Genomic DNA, 22,026 nt, shown 5'->3' on the forward strand with positions numbered 1-22,026 from the left:
AAAGTCTGTTTGTTTGTTTTTTAAATCTGTTTTTCTCAAAAAAGATTGGTTAGTTGGAAACAATGCTTTGATGCAAATGAATTTCAGATGAATTTGGAAGATGTGTTATAGAGACATGTGAAGCTGGAAAAGGTTACAAAGGCATTGCTAAACACACGAGTGTACATCAATCCACGATTAGACAAATTTGACAACTAGAGAAAATTTAGGACTATTGCTACTCTCCTTAGGAATGAGTTAAAATCTCTCCAAGGGAACAAAGGGCAATACTGAAAAAGGTGAGAAAGAACCCAAGGGTAACATTAGAAGATCTACAGAAGATTCTTCAAACTACAAAACCTCTGTTCATCTGTTCACTATTAGAAAAACACTGAACAAGAATGGTGTTCATGGAAGGACACAGCAAAGGAGGCCGCTGACAGCACTTTCCAGAAAAAAAACACTGCAGCCAGTCTCACGTTTTCCTGAGATCACCTGGATGTTCCACAATACTTCTGGGCAAATGTAAAGTAATAATTTAATTTAGGTGATACTCAAGGGGTATTGTAGCTTTATCAATCAGGTATGCATAATTCTAATTATTATAAATCAGGAAAAAAATGAAAAACACTCAAGTGATGTTTCCAAGCTATTTTGTTTTATTGTTTTAATGCAAGAGGCTATACAGTATAGTGTGGCATTCCCCACAAAGTAAACAATACAAAAAGTCTACAGCATGTGTGACACTTTTTTCTTAGTAAAACATTACAAAGGTTGCCTTGGAGAGGTCCGTAAGGCCATAGAGACCTTCATAGAAACACACCAGATAGACACGACACTACCGCCCATCAAATGGGAAGCCCTTAAATGCGTCGTACGGGGTATATTTATTTCACACGGGGCGAGACTTAAAAAAGCGAGGGCTGGCAGACGACGGAATTGTTTGATCAATTGGACAAGCTAGAGCAGGCCAACAAATACAATACTTCTCCCCTCCTGACTGTCAAGATCTCATCCCTCCGTCAACAGATCTTAGCAATCTTAGATCAGGCATACCTATGTACGAGGGACAGAATTAAGGGAGGGTTCTACGGCTATGGGAATAAATGTAGCAGGTGGTTAGCAAGAGCCCTGAACCCACGCGAGAGCCAATCATATCTTTTTGCGCTGAACTCACCAGATAAAGGGCACCAGATATGCCCCTAGTGACATACTTGAGTGTTTCAGGAAATACTATGACAAACTATATAATATTAGTGCCCTCACAACCCAAGCCTCCACCAATGCCCCAAACACCATAGATACAAATCTTCTTAATCATGCCCCAGAGCCTATCCCCAGAGAAAACGCAGAAGTGCTCGAACATGATCTTATAGGGCCGCAATTGGCAAGATTGTACTAGATCTCTTACACAGGAGAGCCTCCAAACTATGGGTCAAGCAAGAGCAAGACTCTGCTCCTGTTCAGGCTCAGGGCCTCTTCTGGCTTAGGGGGGTTTTGGGACGACGGAGCATGAGATTCTCGCCTTTCCTGAACTCAATCCTGAGGATATGAGATGACTGCACAGAAGAGTGGTATGATTACTACCCTTGGGCAATGGACTCCACTGGTGGGGAATTCAGACTTCTCACTAGGGGACTTGTTCTCTCCACTCATTGACAGACTGGAAACTCACATGCCTAGAATTTTAGATCTTGTTTGGGAGGATGGCATTAGGCCGCTAACCGCATTACTAGGCGATGGGGGACCTATGATGGGTGCTTGGTTCCAGTATTTACAGTGATGCCATTTTATCCAAACACAGGGAAAACTTCCAGAATTGACTGTCTCATCCACTTCTTTCAAGAATTTATACTTGGCGCCTTGGGGCTTAAGAGGCGAGATCTCCACAGTTTATGGTATTCTAGTGGCCGGGGAGGTGTGGGACGCTAAGCTGAGGTTCAGGGATCATTAGGAAAGGGAATTCAGCCTGCCTCTGTTGGACAATGACTGAACATAAAATGTCATTTTCAGGTAAACACCATGAGCTGAACTCTAAACTCCTGACTGGGTGGTATCGCACTCCAGCCCTCTTGGCGGGAATGTATCCGGGATTGTCCGACAGATGCTGGAGGTGTTTAGAAGGGGTGAGCATGTTCACACACATTTAGTGGTCCTGTCCACTTATTGCTGGAGTGTGGTCAGAAATATTAGCTTTGTACAATACGCTGAGACAGGGCTAATTAGCTCTCACTCCAGAGATGGCCCATCTGTCAATTCTTCTGGGCTCCATCAAGGCCAGTGAGAGAGACATCCTTAGATTTCTCCTGGCCATGAGGATGGTGATTCCATGGCTCTGGAAGTTGTGGGCCTCTCTGACCCGGATGAGTTAGAAGACAGCCATGGATGAAATTAGCCATATCGAGGAACTCAGAGCTAAAGATGATGATAAATAGTTGACGTTTTATACAACATGGGAGGTCTGCCAGTTATGACCAGTGGTTGATGAATGGGGTTTTACCCAACTAATAGAAGAATAGGGTTTGTGTTGCTAGAGTTAGACTGAGGCAACTTCTCAATTACTCTCTTTGTCTTCCTTTTTTCTTTGACCGCTCTCCCATTTCCCTCTTGCACTTCTCTTCCTCTCTCTTATCCCTACTTATGTCCCCTTCATCCCTTTCTCGAGTATTCCCTCAATACCTCTTCTACCCCTCCTTCCCTTGTTCCTGCCCCGATGCAGAGATCTCCAGGCGGGAACACCAGTCCACAGGGATTGAGACTGCTCCACATATCTCCCATACGGGGTTAATAATGTTTAGTATTATTTTCTCTGCTGTTTCAACACCTATCAACCTAGCATTAACAGTCAGTTAGGTGTTAAACAGTCAGTTAGGTGCAGAAATGTTCTTTTCGTATTGATGTTGCACAATTTCCAGGCTATGTCAGCCTTTCTGTAAGTTTTGTAAAGTCTCTAATAAAAAACACATTTTGACTTAAAAAAACATTACAAAGGTTAATTATGACAAAGCTGCATGCTCAGCATCTGAGACCCTGTTAGTAAAAAAATCCCTACAATGCCTGTCTTTTGCACACACAATTCTTGCTATGCACATGGCACAAATATTATACACAACACTATTGTATAAAATATAATTTAATACTTTCACACAGCTCATCAACATCAAAATCTCATCCCAACTGTAAGGCTTGATGGAGGGAGTATCATGGTGTGGCGAGTCCTTTATAGTTAAAGAGACTTTACTTGATTCCATAAGAGCTAGCAAGCTGAGATAGTACTGCCAAAATTCCAGAGGCTGAAACTATATTGCAACATGCTAATTCATGTGTGCCAGCTTAAAGTGACTGTACAACGGATTCCTGTCTGCCCAGTTAAAGTGGCTATACCACTAATTCAGCTGGTAATTAGAGATGAGCAAGCACCAAAATGCTCGGGTGCTCGTTACTCGAGACGAAATTTCCGCGATGCTTGAGGGTTCGTTTCGAGTAACGAACCCCATTGAAGTCAATGAGCGACTCGAGCATTTTTGTATATCGTGATGCTCGCTAAGGTTTTCATTTGTGAAAATCTGGGCAATTCAAGAAAGTGGTGGGAACGACACAGCAACGGATAGGGCAGGCGAGGGGCTACATGTTGGGCTGCATCTCAAGTTCCCAGGTCCCACTATTAAGCCACAATAGCGGCAAGTGTGGGCCCCCCCTCCCAACAATTTTTACTTCTGAAAAACCCTCATTAGCAAGGCATACCTTAGCTAAGCACCACACTACCTCCAACAAAGGACAATCACTGCCTGCATGACACTCCGCTGCCACTTCTCCTGGGTTACATGCTGCCCAACCCCCCCGCATGACCCAGTGTCCACAGCGCACACCAAAGTGTCCCTGCGCAGCCTTCAGCTGCCCTCATGCCACACGCTGGCCTCATAGCCACACCACCTTCATGTCTATTTATAAGTGCGTCTGCCATGAGGAGGAACCGCAGGCACACACTGCAGAGGGTTGGCACGGCCAGGCAGCGACCCTCTTTAAAAGGGGCGGGGCGATAGCCCATAATGCTGTACAGAAGCAATGAGAAATCCAATCCTGTGCCACCTCCTTCAGGAGCTGCACACGTGGGCATAGCAATGGGGAACCCATGTGCCACACACTATTCATTCTGTCAAGCTGTCTGCATGCCCCAGTCAGACCGGGGTTTTTTATAAATAGTCACAGGCAGGTAAAACTCCGCAATGGGAATTCCGTGTGCACCCACAGCATGGGTGGCTCCCTGGAACCCATCGGCTGTACATAAATCCCATTGCATTGCCCATCACAGCTGAGGTAACGTCCGATTAAATGCAGGTGGTCTTCGGGCCACACTGCATGCCCCAGTCTGACCGGGGTTTTTAATACATAGACACTGGCAGGTACAAATCCCTAATGTGAAGTCCCTGTGGATCCACAGCATGGGTGGCTCCCTGGAACCCACCGGCGGTACATAAATAAATCCCATTGCATTGCCCATCACAGCTGAGGTAACGTCAGGTTTAATGCAGGTAGGCTTCGGCCCACACTGCATGGCCCAGTCAGACTGGGGTTCTTTAGAAGTGGACACATGCAGTTACAACTCCGTGTGGACTGACAGCATGGGTGGGTCCCAGGAAGCCACCGGCGGTACATAAATATATCCCATTGTATTGCCCATCACAGCTGAGGTAACGTCCGATTAAATGCAGGTGGTCTTCGGCCCACACTGCATGCCCCAGTCTGACCGGGGTTTTTAATACATAGACACTGGCAGGTACAAATCCCTAATGTGAAGTCCCTGTGGACCCACAGCATGGGTGGCTCCCTGGAACCCACTGGCGGTACATAAATATATCCCATTGCAGTGCCCAGCACAGCTGAGGTAACGTCAGCTTTAATGCAGGTGGGCTAAAAATTACTAGGATTACAATGTAGGCAAGGGCCCAAAAAAATTGGTGTACCAACAGTACAAATGTACTTCAGAAAAATTGCCCATGCCCAACCAAGAGGGCAGGTGAAACCCATTAATCGCTTTGGTTAATGTGGCTTAATTTGTAACTAGGCCCGGAGGCAGCCCAGTTAAAATAAAAATTGGTTCAGGTGCAAGTTTCAACGCTTTAATGAGCATTGAAACGTATAAATATTGTTTACAAAAGTTATATGACTGAGCCTTGTGGGCCTAAGAAAAATTGCCCGTTCGGCGTGATTAAGTGAGGTTTCGGGAGGAGGAGCAGGAGGAGGAGGATGAATATAATACACAGATTGATGAAGCTAAAAGGTCCCCGTTTTTTATGGTGATAGAGAACGATGCTTCCATCCGCAGGTGCAGCCTACGTATAGTTTAGGTATCGCTGCTGTCCGCTGGTGGAGAAGAGAAGTCTGGGGAAATCCAGGCTTTGTTCATCTTTATGATTGTAGGCCTGTCGGCACTGTCGGTTGACAGGCGGGTACGCTTATCCGTGATGATTCCCCCAGCCGCACTAAACACCCTCTCTGACAAGACGCTAGCCGCAGGACAAGCAAGCACCTCCAGGGCATACAGCGCTAGTTCAGGCCACGTGTCCAGCTTCGACACCCAGTAGTTGTAGGGGGCAGAGGCGTCACCGAGGATGGTCATGCGATCGGCTACGTACTCCCTCACCATCCTTTTACAGTGCTCCCGCCGACTCAGCCTTGACTGGGGAGCGGTGACACAGTCTTGCTGGGGAGCCATAAAGCTGTCAAAGGCCTTGAATAGTGTTCCCCTGCCTGTGCTGTACATGCTGCCTGATCTCCGCGCCTCCCCTGCTACCTGGCCCTCGGAACTGCGCCTTCTGCCACTAGCGCTGTCGGATGGGAATTTTACCATCAGTTTGTCCGCCAGGGTCCTGTTGTATAGCATCACTCTCGAACCCCTTTCCTTTTCGGGTATGAGAGTGGAAAGGTTCTCCTTATACCGTGAGTCGAGCAGTGTGTACACCCAGTAATCCGTAGTGGCCAGAATGCGTGTAACGAGAGGGTCACAAGAAAGGCATCCTAACATGAAGTCAGCCATGTGTGCCAGGGTACCTGTACGCAACACATGGCTGTCCTCACTCGGAAGATCACTTTCAGGATCCTCCTCCTCCTCCTCAGGCCATACACGCTGAAAGGATGACAGGCAAGCAGCATGGGTACCCTCAGCAGTGGGCCAAGCTGTCTCTTCCCCCTCCTCCTCATGCTCCTCCCCCTCCTCCTCAACGCGCTGAGATATAGACATGAGGGTGATCTGACTATCCAGCGACATACTGTCTTCCCCCGCCTCCGTTTCAGAGCGCAAAGCGTCTGCCTTTATGCTTTGCAGGGAACTTCTCAAGAGGCATAGCAGAGGAATGGTGACGCTAATGATTGCAGCATCGCCGCTCACCATCTGGGTAGACTCCTCAAAGTTTCCAAGGACCTGGCAGATGTCTGCCAACCAGGCCCACTCTTCTGTAAAGTATTGAGGAGGCTGACTCCCACTGCGCCGCCCATGTTGGAGTTGGTATTCCACTATAGCTCTACGCTGCTCATAGAGCCTGGCCAACATGTGGAGCGTAGAGTTCCACCGTGTGGGCACGTCGCACAGCAGTCGGTGCACTGGCAGATGAAACCGATGTTGCAGGGTACGCAGGGTGGCAGCGTCCGTGTGGGACTTGCGGAAATGTGCGCTGAGCCGGCGCACCTTTCCCAGCAGGTCTGACAAGCATGGGTAGCTTTTCAGAAAGCGCTGAACCACCAAATTAAAGACGTGGGCCAGGCATGGCACGTGCATGAGGCTGCCGAGCTGCAGAGCCGCCACCAGGTTACGGCCGTTGTCACACACGACCATGCCCGGTTGGAGGCTCAGCGGCGAAAGCCAGCGGTCGGTCTGCTCTGTCAGACCCTACAACAGTTTGTGGGCCGTGTGCCTCTTCTCTCCTAAGCTGAGTAGTTTCAGCACGGCCTGCTGTTGCTTGGCCACCACTGTGCTGCCACGCCACGCGACACCAACTGCTGGCGACGTGCTGCTGCTGACACATCTTGATTGCGAGACAGAGGTTTTCAAGGAGGAGGAGGAGGAGGAGGGTGGTTTAGTGGAGGAAGCATACACTGCCGCAGATACCAGCACCGAGCTGGGGCCCGCAATTCTGGGGGTGGGTAGGACGTGAGCGGTCCCAGGCTCTGACTCGGTCCCAGCCTCCACTAAATTCACCCAATGTGCCGTCAGGGAGATATAGTGGCCCTGCCCGCCTGTGCTTGTCCACGTGTCCGTTGTTAAGTGGACCTTGGCAGTAACCGCGTTGGTGAGGGCGCGTACAATGTTGCGGGAGACGTGGTCGTGCAGGGCTGGGACGGCACATCGGGAAAAGTAGTGGCGACTGGGAACCGAGTAGCGCAGGGCCGCCGCCATCATATATTTGAAAGCCTCGGTTTCCACAAGCCTATACGGCAGCATCTCCAGGCTGATCAATTTGGCTATGTGCACGTTTAACGCTTGAGCGTGCGGGTGCGTGGCTGCGTACTTGCACTTGCGCTCAAACACTTGCGCTAGCGACGGCTGGACGATGCGCTGAGAGACATTGCTGGATGGGGCAGAGGACAGCGAAGGTGAGGGTGTGGGTGCAGGCCGGGAGACGGTAGTGCCTGTGTCCTGAGAGGGGGGTTGGATCTCAGTGGCAGGTTGGGGCACAGGGGGAGAGGCAGTGGTGCAAACCGGAGGCAGTGAACGGCCTTCGTCCCACCTTGTGGGGTGCTTGGCCATCATATGTCTGCGCATGCTGGTGGTGGTGAGGCTGGTGGTGCTGGCTCCACGGCTGATCTTGGCGCGACAAACGTTGCACACCACAGTTCGTCGGTCGTCTGCACTCTCAGTAAAAAACTGCGAGACCTTTGAGCACCTCGGCCTCTGTAGGGTGGCATGGCGCGAGGGGGCGCTTTGGGAAACAGTTGGTGGATTATTCGGTCTGGCCCTGCCTCTACCCCTGGCCACCGCACTGCCTCTTTCAACCTGCCCAGCTGCTGCACTTGCCTCCCCCTCTTAAGACCTGTCCTCAGTAGGCTTAGCAAACCAGGTGGGGTCAGTCACCTCATCGTCCTGCTACTCTTCCTCCGAATCCTCTGTGCGCTCCTCCCTCGGACTTACTGCCCTTACTACTACCTCACTGATAGACAACTGTGTCTTATCGTCATCGTCCTCCTCACCCACTGAAAGCTTTTGAGACAGTTGCCGGAAGTCCCCAGCCTCATCCCCCGGACCCCGGGAACTTTCCAAAGGTTGGGCATCGGTCACGACAAACTCCTCCGGTGGGAGAGGAACCATTGCTGCCCTTTCTGGGCAGGGGCCCGAGAACAGTTCCTGGGAGTCTGCCTGCTCCTCAGAATGTGTCATTGTAATGGAGTGAGGAGGCTGGGAGGAAGGAGGAGCAGCAGCCAGAGGATTCAGAGTTGCAGCAGTGAACGGCGTAGAACTCTGGGTGGTCGATAGATTGCTGGATGCACTTTCTGCCATCCACGACAGGACCTGCTCACACTGCTCATTTTCTAATAAAGGTCTACCGCGTGGACCCAATAATTGTGAGATGAATGTGGGGACGCCAGAAACGTGCCTCTCTCCTAATCCCGCAGCAGTCGGCTGCGATACACCTGGATCAGGAGCTCGGCCTGTGCCCACACCCTGACTTGGGCCTCCGCGTCCACGTCCTCTAGGCCTACCTCTACCCCTCAGCATGGTGTATTACCAGTAGTGCAGAAACAGAACGCTGTAATTAAATGTTCCGCTTATTGGCCTGTGGTTGGAGGCTGACTTCGCTTACGGAACGCACAGCCGAGCCAGGAAAGAATTTTGCGCAAGCCTGTAGTGAGACGTAGGTGCGTATGACTGAGCTAGTGGAATTCACAGCGCAGAAGCAGTCAAGTGTCCAAAGGCCACTAGTAGGCCTTAAGTATTTTGCTTCTATTTTTTTAAAGGCTGAGCTGAGACAGCAGACAGATACTGTAGGCAGCGTATATATGTATACTGTTTCCCTCTGGACGGGATGACGGCGGTGATGTAACGGGCAACGCAGAGCCAGGAAACAATTTTGCGCAATCCTGCTGTAACACTTAGCTGCGTATTAATTAGGACTACTACCCCCAGCAGACACGCAGTACACTCAAGACGGTCACAGGCAGCCCAAATATAGTATTTTTCCCAAATTTGTTTGAAAAAGCCCACTGCCTATATAGACAGTATATCTCTTTCACCTTTCCCACTGTCCCTGCCTCACCACTACTGGCCCTATACTATGTAAAATTACTGCAGACTGTTTCCCTCTGGACGGGATGACGGCGGTGATGTAACGGGCAACGCAGAGCCAGGAAACAATTTTACGCAAGCCTGCTGTAACACTTAGCTGCGTATTAATTAGGACTACTACCCCCAGCAGACACGCAGTACACTCAAAACGGTCACAGGCAGCCCAAATATAGTATTTTCCCCAAATTTGTTTGAAAAAGCCCACTGCCTATATAGACAGTATATCTCTTTCACCTTTCCCACTGTCCCTGCCTCACCAGTACTGGCCCTATACTATGTAAAATTACTGCAGACTGTTTCCCTCTGGACGGGATGACGGTGGTGATGTAACGGGCAACGCAGAGCCAGGAAACAATTTTGCGCAAGCCTGCTGTAACACTTAGCTGCGTATTAATTAGGACTACTACCCCCAGCAGACACGCAGTACACTCAAGACGGTCACAGGCAGCCCAAATATAGTATTTTTCCCAAATTTGTTTGAAAAAGCCCACTGCCTATATAGACAGTATATCTCTTTCACCTTTCCCACTGTCCCTGCCTCACCAGTACTGGCCGTATACTATGTAAAATTACTGCAGACTGTTTCCCTCTGGACGGGATGACGGCGGTGATGTAACGGGCAACGCAGAGCCAGGAAACAATTTTGCGCAAGCCTGCTGTAACACTTAGCTGCGTATTAATTAGGACTACTACCCCCAGCAGAAACGCAGTACACTCAAGACGGTCACAGGCAGCCCAAATATAGTATTTTTCCCAAATTTGTTTGAAAAAGCCCACTGCCTATATAGACAGTATATCTCTTTCACCTTTTCCACTGTCCCTGCCTCACCAGTACTGGCCCTATACTATGTACAATGACTGCAGACTGAGGACCCAATGCTCTGCAGGCCTGATATACCAAAAAAAAAAATGTGCAACACTGCTAAAAGCAGCCTCAACAGTACTGCACACGGTCAGATGTGGCCCTAAGAAGGACCGTTGGGGTTCTTGAAGCCTAATATTACACCTAAAACTCTCCCTATAGCAGCAGCAGCATCAGCAGCACTTTCCCTGATCCATAGATCAGTAGTCAGAATGCATCTGTGGCGAGCCACGGGCGGGGCAGATTTAAATACTCGGGTGACACCTGATCTCCCCAGCCACTCACTGCAGGGGGGTGGGATAGGGCTGGAACATCACAGGAGGAAGTTGTAATGCCTTCCCTGTCTTTCTATTGGCCAGAAAAGCGCGCAAATGTCTCAGAGATGAAAGTGAAAGTAACTCGAACATCGCATGGTGCTCGTCTCGAGTAACGAGCATCTCGAACACCCTAATACTCGAACGAGCATCAAGCTCGGACGAGTACGTTCGCTCATCTCTACTGGTAATTAACGACTGATATTGTATACCACAATGCTCCATCTCTTAATCCACTTGCATATAGGGTATCCTCCTACAGTTCGGACATATAAAGGTGATCCTGAGTGCCTGAGAGGGGGAACGCCTCTCTATCATGTCTGTATGTCTTAATAGGGCTAATTGACATAGGTTGTCTTCATGGAACAACTCATTTAAAGCCTATCATCATTATTTGCTGAATCTGCATAGTAATTCTTTAGAGGCAGCTAACAGTTCAATATAGCCATATTGCATAATCTACTATGTTGTTCAATTGTAGTATTTGGGATCAAAGTGCATTTTGTTTTATGTTCAGAAAAATATTGTCCATAATATACAGTGTACTGTTATACTTAAGATGCATTGACACTTTAATTAGGGCTGTTAGCTATAATTCCGACTCACTGTTCCTTTTGGAGCAGAGAAACGGAATTTACACGGAAATAAAGGTTTCTGTTTTTTTCCACATTTATTTTAATGGGTTAAAGAGAAAGCAAAAAAAAAACAGAAAGCTTCCGTTCCGTTGGGTTTTCCTTTTTTTTTTTACTGCACAAATGGTGCGTTAGTTTGTTAAAAAATGGAAATCTAGCTGAACGGAGTCAAACTGAAAGCTTTTTGTTTGTTTTTTAAACCTATTGACATCAATGGGTGAATGCACAGATCATCATTTTGGAATAATTTACTTTAAAGCCTAGTTCGTAATCTCAGCTTTTGACCAGAAAATGATGAGCTAGCAATGATTTGATTGTACCCATAAGATTTCTTCTCAACCCACAGAGTCTCCAGTCCTTAGCATATCTTTACTGGGCAACATGTTTTTCATTGCATGGGACTAACTGAGGAAAAAGTTATATGTGGGAAAACAGTTTGTAAAGCAAGGAATATTAAAGTTAACTGTTTGAGCACTCTTCAAAACAACTTCCCTTATAAAAAAAAATCCTTTGATAAACATGGAGTCATCTCCTAGGGGATATTTACTGACCCCAAAGTCATTATATTGGCAGTGTTCTAGATTTTTCCTGGAAACCCATTTTTCTTAAGTGAAAAGACTTCATAACAGAACAGATTATCTATCCTGTGGGGCTCATCTATGGGGGACACTGAGGCCTCTCTTCAGTATACTCGAGGATATGTTTTCTCAGACTTGGAACAGTAGACATACAAATGGGAATATTCTAAATGTCAGATTTGCAAATCTCTCAAATGTAGGATTTTTTTATTAACCTAAAAACAAATGAAGCTCATCCCCATAAAAACAATACACATATTTAAGAACAGCGCTCCACTAGCCCTACTCAAGAATCAAGATGTAGGTATATGAGAAAGGACTCACCTGGTGTCTAGTGGGGCTCCTGGAAGGGAGCTCCACTAGCACCTCCACGTCTTGGTCCGCCTGTAACAAACAATGCTGAGGTATTCCAGTCGTTTTTTAATCCCGAATTAAACTCAGGAGAGCTGCCGGGCCACTGTGTCCAATTTATACGAGGGACCCATGATACAAAATCATCCAAGAAGAAAATGCGCGTCGTTCACAAGGACAGACTTCAGAAAATCCTTCATGATAAATCCTGGATTAAAGGACATTTTACTTATCACTGAGGATTTTCTGAAGACTGTCCTTGTGAGCGCGGGGCATTTTCTTCTTGGATGATCCCCATAAAAAGAGCTAATTGTTAACTAAATTGACATGTGTCCACGCTGCAGTCTTAAATGAGGATGAACCTTTTTGCTGTATGATGAAGGTAAGCTCTGTATCTTCTGTTTGAGGACTCACTCACAACGGCGTAAGTGGCTTGCTTATTACGCGTGTATTTTTTATTAGCTTATTTGCTGCGTATGTTAGATCACCAAAGCCTATATTGCTCCTTATTACATGCCAAAATAGCACATGCTGTGGGGGTTTTCTTTTAATGCACATTATATGCGCATGCAAAAAATGCAGGTGTGAGTGACCCAATAGAAATCAATAGACATTTAGCACCATGTATTACACATATGAAAAATACGTCCTAAGGAGGTTTTGATGTCTTCTACTGTACTGAAGGACAAAGTTAAATTGCTGTTTGGTTGATACTTAAATTTACAGATAAATATTGGCAATTGTTTCTTTGTAAAGTGAGCCAGCCCCATATTACAGCCCCATATTCAACAACTGTTGGAAGAATTGTTCAGCAAACAACGGTTTCACCAGGCTCCCCCGCACACATGAGCATTCAGCTTGACCAACTATTTATGTGTTTAGGGAAGTAAGCCACAGCCAACTAGGTGCCAACTTATCTCTCATGGAACAAAAAGATTGTGCGTTGAAATTCAAGTCCCTAATCCTTCTTTCCTCTGATACTATCTGTCGTGGGAAAGTTGAACGGTTCGCATACACATTACTGATCAGCCCTGCTGTTATCGGCGGGTTTGAATGACTAAACACTAAGGTATACTTAGAACCATGTTGAGTACATCCTGGATAAAACACTGAGACACAAGTCTGAGTCAGATAGAGCACTCCTGGGCGCTTTTACACAGAACGATCGTAATCGTTCTGAATAAGAATTAGAATCCTGAAGGTTGCAAGTTTGATCCCCGCATGATTCAGGTAGCCGGCTCAAGGTTGACTCAGCCTTCCATCCTTCCAAGGTCGGTAAAATGAGAACCCAGCTTGGTGGGGGGTAATAAGTAATAATTACCTGAAAGCGCTCCGGAATAAGTTGGCGCTATACAAATACCAAGATTTATTTATTTTATTTTTAATTATTATTCAAAAAATTGCTTGATAGTTTTAATTTGAATGAATCGTTCAGTGTAAACACGGGCAACAATTGAATGATGAATGATAAGTATCTTATGCAGGCATAAAACTAATCATTGGCTCATTTGCCAATCACTTGCTTTAAACACAGATTGTTCAGCCGTTTTCATTCACTGGTACAGCGAATTGAATGATCGTGGTAAAAACATAAATGATTTATCTGTGTTTTTAAACTGAACATCCAAACAAACGATGTGACATCATTTGCTCATTTGCTTGGGTGAAGAATTTTTCGCTCCGTCTGAAAACACGGACAAGACTGTTCACATTTCCACTTCAGCTTTCTGCCATGACTTCCATTATAAATAGCAAAAAAAAAAAATAGCTCAGTATGGTGCACTATATTTTCTGATAAAATTATGGAAACCAGGTGAACATATGTTATGTCTAGTGCAGAGACCGATAGGTGGGGCATGATCCAAGGATTCGGGGAACACAAAAGAGATAATACCCTTAGTAAGTGTATTAGACATAACAAAGTATATTTTTTGCTTGTAGTCTTTCTTCTGACTCTACTTCCATCATACTATACAAGGTTCTGGTGGACTGGCCCACAGGGCTATAGAAGAATCTACCAGTGGGCCCTAAACCAGGAGTGGAGTCCTATCGCCTTGCTGACTGCATGAGCAGTGCACTGCGCAGTACCTACAGATACAGCAGGCAGCATCTCAGCCATATAATAGACCAGCTAATTTATCTATTTATATAAGATGCATAAACTGGTTGAGATGACTTAAAGGCTGCATGCACACGGGTGGGTTGGATTCAGCATTAATCCGACCCTGTGTCCAGCCAGGATCCACATGTAACTGTATTTTCTTCTTCTTTTCTGTACTGCGGATGGTCCGTACGGCTCGCCGTAAATCTGCGGCGGAATCCCGCATCTGAGGACTGAGCTATTGGGTTCAATAGAACCCAATAGCTGCATTATTCCACCGTGGATTTATGCCACGGGGAACGCGGCATAAATCCTTTCGTGGGCATTAGCCCTAAGACCTAAATTATAAACTCATCAAAGTATTTATCTCGTTACTCTGAAAAATAAAAGAATTGCTGCCTTTTACTTATTATTCCATTTTTTGTGGGGTGGAATAAGTGAAAAAAAAAGGTGTATGTACCCCAAAACGTTACCAATGACAACTTCAGCTTGTCCCACAAAAAGGAGCTCACACATAGTTCTATCAATGGAAAAGTAAAAAATGTGAAGGTTCTCTAGATATGGCAACACAAAAACAAATAACTTTTTTAGTACTTACAAAACATAAAACATAAATAAACTATATGATTTAAATGGCCGTAATGACCCACAAAATAAAGATAACATTAATTATACCGCGCAATGTACAGTGCAAAATGACAATTGAGGAATTGTTTTTTTCTAGTTCCCATCCCCAAAAAGATTTAGTAAAGGTAAGTAAGTTACATCTACCCAAAATTAAAACCCACCCTACAAAAAGCAAGACTCATACGGCTACACTGATAACAAAATAATAAAGTTATGAGTTTCAGCATGAGGACTAAAATAAAATCGCTGCGTCCTCGAGTCTAAAATAATTTGCATTCTTACGACATTAAAGGGGTTATCCAGACTTTAAAATCAGCCGATCAGCTGATTGAAGGGGCTGTGGTGCTGGTGTGAGCACTGCTGCCTCTTCAATGTTTAGAGCTGATTACAATCTAGTTCATACTCAAAATGCCATACTTTTTGTAATGGATTTTTTGAGTACTGCAACATTTTCTAACTGAAATGAACAGGACTGTGCTGTAATAATCAGTATAGTGACACGAAAAGAATGGCGTTCTATGTATGAATAAGATTGTAATCAGATGTAGATATTGAAAAGACCACAGCACTTGCACAAGCGCTACGCCATTTCAAATAGCTGATGGGCAGGTGTGCAAGGAGTCAGCCCCCCACCAATTAGATATTGATGGCCTATCCTCAGGATAGGTCATCAGTTTTTAAAGCCTGGATAACCCTAAAGTTTTCATGTAAGAGCATAGTAAATTATATAATCTGAAATCTGTTACAGTAATACTGAACTCATAATATTAGACCTGTTGTAGTCAGATCTCTGCAGCTATCTGTGTTCCTCACTCTACGCATTAGCAGCTGCAGCAGTTTCCTCTGTGGCCTCCATTTTTCACGCTCTTCAGAAGTGTGGCCTGAACTTGTGCTACGCCTATTCCAATGAAGATATGCAGGTCTTTGGAACAGTGGCCTTAAATGTCTATGGTTGGACTGGCCCAGGAAGCACATGCCTCCTTGCCCCCCCTGCCCTTACTGCCCCCCTGGAGAGATCCAATTTGTAATGGATAATATTGACTACAATAGGGTTGTTAGGTTTCGATTTTTAATAGGCAGAATGCATCATTTTGCCCATGATAGGAAACAGAAACATGTACTGGGTTAAACACTCCTTTGTACATGCAAATGGATGTATTACTAGTGCATCTTATTTTTTGGCCCTGCCAGGACCTTCACAGGTTTGATGGAGCTCAGCTCTGATCCAGTAAGCAGCTGAAGGACCTTTGGTCCTGTACCCTCACATGACTGCAGCTGAGGCCATTTTGAAGAAGGACATGTGCACCTATATGATAACGTAGAGCCCTGGACTGTAGCTCTTTCCCCTTGAGATGCTGCTGGAGGGTTGTAGATGTAGCAGGCACCATATGTAAGTTCTATGCTGGATCACAGGGCAGAAACAGCACAGAGAGCAGAGCAGTAGTGTTTTTACCTGGCAGCACACAGCAGAGATCCTGGCAGTAGCAGATGAAAGGCCAAGAGAGCAGCCAGGACTGGTGAAGTGATAGAGGCAACTGATCACAGGTGCCATGCTGTCCCCATGCTGGGTAGCAGCACAAAAGATTAGAGACTGACAGTGAACCTGATGACTGGGGCTGCACCCAGATAGCTAGAGTGCCTGATAAGCTGGGTCTGAAAAGACAGCACAAGGGCCCTGAGGAATAGGGGGCCTAAGATGTTCAGTGAAAAAGCCCTGACAACCAGAGCCTGAAGGAACGACTACCATTGCTGAGAACCCGATTGCAGGATATTTATCTGGACTTTTCTGGGCCACTGGGGAACACTCCACTCGGTGAGAGGATATGTGCGTGAAATTTGGCCTCATTAAATTCGATGTTTATGTTAGTGATGTATGAGAGTACAGAATGAAGAGAGAGATATAATAAAGTAAAACATGCTGGACCTCGAGAGTATTGTTAATGTCTAAGATATCAGTGAGTCCTGGTGTAAGGCGCAACATGCACTTTGTGAGGAAGTGAGATGTAGTGAGATGGATCTAAGACAAATTTGTGTGATTGAAGTCAACGATGCCTGGTATCTTTTGAGTACAGACACGACCCCAATGAGGCGGTAAAAGTCTAGGCTACAGTTAGCTATTAGATTGACCATATGTAGAGATGGTCAGGTGACTTGTTGCGACCTAGTTCAGAAGGAAATATTGTAAGGAGATGACACACAATGTTATTCCAAGAGATATTAACCATCATTTTAGTATATGTGCCCTCCCATGGAGGAATATGATGCATAGTGTTACTTTCGTTAAATAAAGTTTATTTTTCATTTAAAAAAAATGTGTACTGCCTTTGTTTCTGCCTGTTACCACCGCGCCATAGCACCAGCACCCACCTGCTTAACTAATAGAACAGAACAAATATAAAAGGTTTAACAAAGTTAAAAAGTGGTAATTATTGCTTAGTTCACACTTGTGCTAGTTCTTTTCTGACAGATTTCTGTTTTCTTTGCCAGGCAGAATAGTTCAGTAGGTGGAGACTGTTAATGCTCATGTATTAGCACCCAGGTACAGCCCAGCAATTAGACACAAGTGTAATAGAGCCCTTAAGCCAGTGTGAAGGAGCACAGAATTCTCTATTCCCACTTGTGCTAGTTTTATTCTATAATGTCAGGTTTATGTGACTTTTTGACACATTAATATAGCATGCGGTGGTATTCTATACAAAAAAAAAGCAGGAAACCCAATATAATTAAGTGATTGGGGTATTAAAAACAGATTTAATGAATGATAGTGGATCAGAACAAATCCATCAAATGGAAAATAATGGATCCATGATAGATCATAATGTCTCCGTTATATTAGTCAAACACAATGACACCAGTATGTTTAGAGTCTGAGGTCCAAATGGCTATCAATGATTAGAACAATTCATGTCCCATACCATATAGAAAAGCAAAGGCGAGGTTCTTGGTTAACTAATTAAAAAAAAACTATAAAACAAAAACTCCTACTCCTACTCGAGCGAGTAGTGCCTTATTCGAGTACCTGCCCGCTCGTCTCCAAAGATTCGACTGCCGGCGCGGGTGAGAGGTGAGTTGCGGCAGTGAGCAGGGGGGAGCGGGGGGGAGAAAGGGAGAGAGAGATCTCCCCTCCGTTTCGCCCAGCTCTCCCCCGCCGAACCCCCACTCTCCCCTGGCACCCGAATCTTTAGAGACGAGCGGGCAGGTACTTGAATAAGACACTACTCGCTCGAGTAGTTTGCCTTATCGAGTATGCTCGCTCATCTCTAGTCATGATTACATACTTTTAAAAGTAAGGAAAGACACATATCCATTAAGGTCATCCCTTCCTGTCTTAGCCCCGAACCTTCCTGTACAATCACTTTCCTGAAACTTTTTACCATAGTTGGTACAGTGTACTGCAGTTGCCCTTTAGCATTTGATGTGTTAAACTGTCTGGTAAGTAGATTACTGATATAACACTTCATTCAATTAAGAAACAGCTTTCATAATAACCCTTTACACAATATTATTCTTGGGTGAGAAAGCATTGTGGTTTAACAGTGCAGTGATTCAGCAATTATTAGATATTGTCTTCAAGTAAATGAAATCTATAAGGCACAGTTTTCTACACATTGGATATCTGGCTGGATTAGTTACATTATTATACTTTTCATTCTAGTTTAAGGCTGCATTCACGCTCCCTGGTTATGTGGCGTTTTCTCTACTGCGGTAGTACGTAGGATTTTTAAGAATCCCATTCACAAAATGCATTAAACCGCGCAATTTCTAGGCCGTACAGCTATAGCATTTACTATCTCTGCCCTATTTTCCCATATGCAGAAAAACTCAGATGCAAAAACCATAGTCATAAAATTAACATGTATTTCCTATAGAAGTAGTTCAAGGAACATTTTAAAACTTTCCCTTTAAGAAAATATCAGAAACCCAGTTACTAAGTGACATATGTAGTAATGCACGGCTTTAACCATGACTTTATTTTAGATGTGACAATTTTTTCTTAAATATGATGATTTTGCAGACATCATTTCTCTAAAAAAAACGTCCTGCCTTTCTTGGGGCACTTTGCTACATTTTTTGCAATTAAACATTAGAGATAGATATTCGTTGCAGGTCAATAGGGGAATATAAAGAAGCAAAAGAAGATGCATGTAAAAAAAAAAGTGTGAATAAAGTAAAATGTCTTCTAAAATGCATATACCAGTAAAAAAAAAATGATTGTTTTTAATAATAATCAAATTGATTCATTTAAATAAATTATATTAATTCAACTGATTAACAAATTTTAGCTAAAATCTGCACCAAGCCTTAAAGTAGACTATCAATCATCAGGACTCATCAGATTGCTAGATACGTGGTACAATTACAACTACTAACAATTAGCACCTATATTAGGTAAGAAAATAGATTTTCAGAAGTCAGAGGATTTTGATTACTCATATCCTATCATTTTAATACCATGAATGCAAGAAAATATTATTGCATCTATGGTCTGCGTTATTCATTATAAAGAACTGGTATCCTGTTGTTTTATGTTGATAAGATCTTGTGGTTAACCTCTTGGGCATATTCCAAGAAAATTATTTTTACCCATATGGTAACCACTATGAGAATAACTATAAAACCTTTTATATCAGAGATTCCAGTTTTATATGGAGCAAACTAAGGCACAAAACTATCCGGAACGGTTTGTCAATGTAACAAGGAAGTTTTGCTGTAAAAGACAGTTGTACAGTAAGTCTCATGAGAAATAGGTAGATGTTTGAGTCTTTAAGATAGGACTCTTAGGTTATTCTTAGAATCAGACACAGATAACTATTCAATCCATACCGAATACAAATGTAAAAATAGTAGCAGAAAGAAGAAATGGCATATCACTTACCTGTGCTTACAGCTAGAAAGTAGATAGGCTTCCTCACTCCTTGAAATCTAGGCAAGATCCCCTCTTTGCTTATACTCAACACCTCTTCTTCCTTTTCACCATGATGATCCTGTGTATTTGGTGTCTGAATTTCAGTATAAGATCAGATGTAGTTCCTATCCACCACACTTAGTTCAACGCCATATTGAAGCTATTAATGTGATCCTGTTTTTCTGGCTCAACCACTCCTTGTTCAGGTGTACTGTGACTTTTTTTTCGTTCTTTATTAATCTCTTTCCTCCTCCTTCTTCACTTCTGTCCACGCTGGATTCTGTAAATCAGTAGCTGCAGACAGACGGCTGATTCTACTCCCACCTCCTTCTGGGTAATTGCCATCAACCACAGACCCACCCCATGCTTCTTACTGTATGATTGCAAAATTGTGATGAATTTTACAAAAAGTTGTGCTATTTACATGCTCCGCTCGCTAGACTGCAGCTGATATTTTTAAACACACACAGCCCCAGTGAACTAGAATAGGTGACTCCATAAATTGCCCCTTTGTTTCCAGAAGACTGTGATCTTTGTGGCATTTTTAATTCAGCAGAATTTCAGACTGAAGGTTGAACAAGCAAGTCTCCTGTTTCCGAATTAAAAATAGAAGCAGATTTATAAGAATCACACATTTTAAAGAAAGTAGGTAAGAAGAGCGGAAGATTGTGCATAAACATGTAGCTGGAAGAAATACGTCTGGGAATCAAAAAGTTTGATAGAATTTAATGTAAGAAACATAAATATATTTACAGAGTTTTCTTGTGTAGTTTGTAAGAATAGTCCCAGGTAGGATCTCGCATAGCATGACTGAATTAGCTATTGTACTGTAGTGCAAATTTCTGAAAAGGTTATTGCTGGCGGTGATAGAAAGCTGTCAGAGCAAACAATATATCACAGCTTGCTGTGTATGGGGCTATGTAGTCACAGACTTTTCAGACTACCCATGCTGACCCCTTGTCCACTGCCAAAGGCACTTATGCTTACTCACTTTTTATTGAAGCATTTTAGTGTTAACAAAACCGAAAATAAACATGTACAATCATCCTTATTGTTTGTATCTTTCCTTAAACCCAGCTACATTCAAACACAATCAGATACCCTATTTCCCTGAAAATAAGACAGGGTCTTATAAAAAAATATAATCTTTGGGAGCAAAGATTAATATATGTATAGCTGTCTGGACACTATTCAAGTTGACTTTTTTTCATTAACTGTAACTTGGTTTATTTTCAGAGAAGGGCTTATATTTTAAGCATCCTCAAAAACACTGAAAAATCATGCTAGGGCTTATTTTCAGGGTAGAGCTTATTTTCAAGGAAACAGGGTAATTAGGCAACATCAATGATAAATTCCAGGTTACACTAATAGCCCTCAATCAGTATCACTGTCTATCAAATTAACCAAAATTTTCACTTATCTAAGCCCTATTTCTAAGCTTTCCCGAGAATCTTAGCTCTTAGTACGGGTACCAGAATTAGACTGTTCTAAGAGGGGAAGGAAGAAATAAGCATAAAAAAAGGAGGGGGGGGAGAGGTATCCTCATCCATACACCATACACACACATCAGTGGGAAACAAATAATATATAATATAAGGGTAAATGGAATAACAAAATATGTGTCTCTATCCATATTGAAGTTGTAATTTCTCATTTGACAAATACAAAGAAAAAGAAAGATTGATCCTAGACTGCTGTCAGCGAATTTCCAATCAGTCTTCTACGTTCCAGAGATTTCTGGAAGTGCATCCAGGGACTCCAAATGCATATAAACTTCTCCTGACTATCCCTCCCCTCCGCCACCAACACCCCATAGGCATCAACTCATTGACCTCCTGTGCCCCACTCTACCATTGTCAGAATCTAGGTATAACTGAGCGTGCAGCTGTTAAAAAGAACTGTAGCCAGTCTTTTTTGATAGCAGACACTGAACCACGTAGCAGAGACATGAACACTATCTGCAGAGATGGAGTAATCAAACTTTTCATAATTTCCTTGTAAGTGGAGGACACCATACCCCAAAAGGATACAATGTTGGGGCGATTCCACCAAATATGCAGCATAGTTCCCATTTCTCTACCACATCGCCAGCAATCCAGAGAGATCGCGGGGAAAATGCAATGCAACATAGCTGGGCATCTGTACCATCTTGTTATTATTTTATAATTTCTTTCTTGTGCTCTACAGGCCATGGCCAGCTTGTGAGCCAGCAAATATGTCCTTTCCCACTCCCCAGGTTCAATTGGACATCCCAAGTCATGTTCCCACTTCCCTATAAAAGGTGGGGTTCAAGGGTTTTCCCCATAATTTCTTGACACATTTTTGACAGGCATCTAGGTGGGGCGATCCGTTTGTAAATTATGTTTCAAAGGAAGTAAGTGGAGTTGTGAAACGTGTAA

The 22,026-nt window shown here is 44.2% G+C and overlaps 1 protein-coding gene across 1 annotated transcript in view; it reads right to left on the reverse strand.

Annotated features, from left to right (window-relative positions):
• The window catches only part of NCMAP (non-compact myelin associated protein), a 94,916-nt gene extending 74,998 nt beyond the window's left edge, over nt 1-19,918 (reverse strand). Inside the window, exon 1 of the mRNA XM_066575096.1 lies at nt 19,598-19,918. The gene's annotated coding sequence lies outside the window, so the exon portion shown is untranslated. The remainder of the gene's footprint in view (nt 1-19,597) is intronic.
• Between the last annotated feature and the right edge of the window lie 2,108 nt (nt 19,919-22,026).

The sequence above is a fragment of the Eleutherodactylus coqui genome, chromosome 1 (assembly GCF_035609145.1).
Source record: "Eleutherodactylus coqui strain aEleCoq1 chromosome 1, aEleCoq1.hap1, whole genome shotgun sequence".
Classification (NCBI taxonomy): Eukaryota; Metazoa; Chordata; class Amphibia; order Anura; family Eleutherodactylidae; genus Eleutherodactylus; species Eleutherodactylus coqui.